The sequence below is a fragment of the Arachis duranensis genome, chromosome 6 (assembly GCF_000817695.3).
Source record: "Arachis duranensis cultivar V14167 chromosome 6, aradu.V14167.gnm2.J7QH, whole genome shotgun sequence".
NCBI classification, from domain to species: Eukaryota; Viridiplantae; Streptophyta; class Magnoliopsida; order Fabales; family Fabaceae; genus Arachis; species Arachis duranensis.
In genome coordinates, this window is record NC_029777.3 from 1,936,398 (window position 1) to 1,939,558 (window position 3,161).

The 3,161-nt window shown below is 28.9% G+C and overlaps 1 long non-coding RNA gene across 1 annotated transcript; it reads right to left on the reverse strand.

Annotated features, from left to right (window-relative positions):
• Nucleotides 1-2,372: 2,372 nt before the first annotated feature.
• Nucleotides 2,373-3,155, reverse strand: LOC110273304 (uncharacterized). Its single transcript, XR_002364735.2, has 2 exons — nucleotides 2,682-3,155; nucleotides 2,373-2,573 (listed from the first exon to the last, which is right to left on the reverse strand). It is a non-coding gene; the product is annotated as an uncharacterized LOC110273304 (long non-coding RNA).
• Nucleotides 3,156-3,161: the final 6 nt, after the last annotated feature.

Genomic DNA, 3,161 nt, shown 5'->3' on the forward strand with positions numbered 1-3,161 from the left:
AGGGTTCAGCGTTTTACTACCCGCGGGTAGAAGGCGGGTTCTATGCGAGTTGGTGTACGGCGGGACGAGGTCGGGTAGAGCAAAAACCCGCCCCTACCCGTTCTGTTGCCACCCCTAACTATAGTGGTCGGTGGCCTGGCAAATTGCTACAAAAACGGCTCTGCGGTGGTCGACGGCATTGCGAATTGCAAGGGAGGCGCTGCGGTGCAAATCGTAAGGAATGACAGCACTCTTGAGGAACGACGGTGAGAATAGTTCGAGTGGGGGTTGGACGAGATCCTACAACATTATAGTGATGAAAAACTAATTGTTATAATTCAAAATGGTAATTATTAATGTTGATTGTTTAGAATTATTTTTTTTAATTTTAAATAAATAATTATTAATTATAGTTGTTAAAACTTTAACTGTAATTTATCTCCCAATACTTTTCTATTTTTATTTTACTAATATTTTTATTTAAAAAAATTCGATCCAGTTGTAAAACGTAAGAAAATATAATGCATTGCTATTTATTTTTTATTATTATTATATTATTATTAATATTATTTGACTTTCTTCAAGACTCTTGTTTAATTTTCCTCATGTTATTTTTCTTTTTTCCTTTTTTTTTGGTTTGTCTTGCTTTCATAATGTTTGGTACCTTCCTTTTCTCTCCTTCAGGTGTTCATAGAAAAAATAAAGCAAAATATTTTGTTTAGTACGTCTTTTTGGCATGCGGGCCAGAAGCCCAGGATATTGTTTAGTACGTTGTTGGGATAGGGCTATGAGGAAACTAACTTGGGCTCTGGAGGTTACAGGGTCAGCCTGTATCTCAGCCCGTTAAGTAGTCATGGGAATTTATATAAACAATCATTTTTCATATTTTCATGACCATAAAAACAATAAACTTCATCATTTATATTGCTTGTATGTTAATTAGAAGCATTATTTTTATTTTATTTATTCGGATGCTTATCCAAGAAATACAAAACAAACATAATTTTGTATGATGCAAATAGCTAGCAATGAAGCTCCGATCAGGCACGCATGAAGATGTATGTGCCGCCAAATTGACAATTGTCTACATACCTCTAATTTACACAAGACCATCACATGCATCTTTCACGCTTGCCATCACCATTAACCTCTTCACTTTTAATGAGATTTTTTTCATTTGAAAAATATTAAAATTAATATAATATTTTTTAAAAAATATATAGTCAAAATTTTAGTTAAATTTTTAACTATGAATATCTTAAATTTTTTAACAAATATTTTATTAATTCTAATATTTTTATAAAAATTTAATGATAAAATTAAAAATATTATAAAATTTAATTATAAATTTAATAAAATTATAAAAATAAACAACATAATTAAACTTATTATTAACGTATATAAGACGTAACTTTTAAAATATTTTCATATAAAAATAACATATAATTAAGAATTATTAGAAGTTGAGTGAATATTCTATCCGATTCCTAATAATTATTTTAAAAGGACAATGAGATTTTTGACAAAAAAAATATATTCATCCTGATTTTTTTGCACTAATTAATTTTTGTACAAAAAAAATAATATTGACTTTTTTTTGACATATATACTAATAATTTCCGTAAAAATAAAATTCAAAAATCGAATTAGATATTTTTTTTTATCAAAATCTCGTTATCTTGAGTTTATTGCCAAGAACGGTTTAGGATTTTTTTTCTCTTAGAAGTTTGATATCTCTGGTCCTGAAGATGTAATAAACATAAATCATCACACACGAGAATGTGTGTAGGTGTTTGTCCATTTATACGAGAAAATACGATCTTTGTATGTTTGTTTGCACTATAAGGCAGCGTTTGATTTGAGAGATATAGACATTGCGACATAAATACAGTGGTAATACGGATGGACACGAAAATATTAAATTTGTGTACCTCTAATTTAATGAGAAACTAAGACACAACTTGTGAGACACTAATTTTTTACTCTTTTACCCTTATTGAAATTTTAAAATTTGTCCTCTTATCTCCCCAAATCTTTATTTTTTTTCTTCCTCTTTTAGATTCTATAACTAAATTTATCTTTCTATTTTCTTCAAAAAAAATTATACATTTAATTTTTTATTTATTTGATTAATCTTTGATAAATTCTGAGTTTTAGTTTTTTATTTTTTTCAATATATATATATATATATATTTCATATTTGAATGATAATTTAAGATGATATTAGAAAAAATAAAAAATATTAAAAGAAAAAAAATTTAATGGTGATGACATGTAGTGTTTGGGATAATAGATATACAGTAATAATAGTAAAATTTGTGATAGAATGAAGGATAATTCAGTCTTTTTAAAATATGTGTCTTATTTTTTATTTTTATCAAACACAAGACACAAACACAAATATTTTATATCCATATTTTTAATGTCTATATTTTTATATTTATGTCTCATTATATACATCAACCAAAAGTAGCTTAATATATAGTATGTGTGACAGAAGGGCAACCGAATAGAAAGTGTGACAGCCTCATTGTACTATACCCTTATCTACCAATGCAACTCCTCCAGATCAACGAATTCCTACCCAAACAGTCCTACAAAAAGATGTCAAAAAATGTGAAGAATTCAACATTCAACAAATCTGACTCAGCTTTACAATATAATAATAATGCATAGGGAAACACAAATTAAAGTAAACGTACCCATCTGGCTTCGAGTTCACTTCAACTTTTTGTATGTTTTGTTTTTGTTTGCAGAAAGTTTCAAAAGATCCAATTTCCCAAACTGAGCACTTTTTTATCTCACACTCAAAACATATGTAGCGTTCGCACACTCCTCATACAGTTACTTTACAGCAACTACTCTCATTTTAGAACACCGGTGAGGACAATAATATGGATACCATCATAACTATATTTGTCTGAATCATATTAACATTTCAAACCTACACAAATTGACGAGAGAAATACCAAATTCTATGCCAATTAACGCAGGCGTGTGTGCTTAAAGTACACATTGCGTGCAAGTATCAATGACAATAAGCAGGGTGATAAAATAAAGCAAATGCTAAATGCTGAGTAATAAGGACTGTTTCCCTATGGCCCTAGCTAGCTTCTCATTCTCTCTTTGGGAACCCTGTAGCTTATGTTCATGAAGAAATCAAAAGGTTAAATATAAAGGAA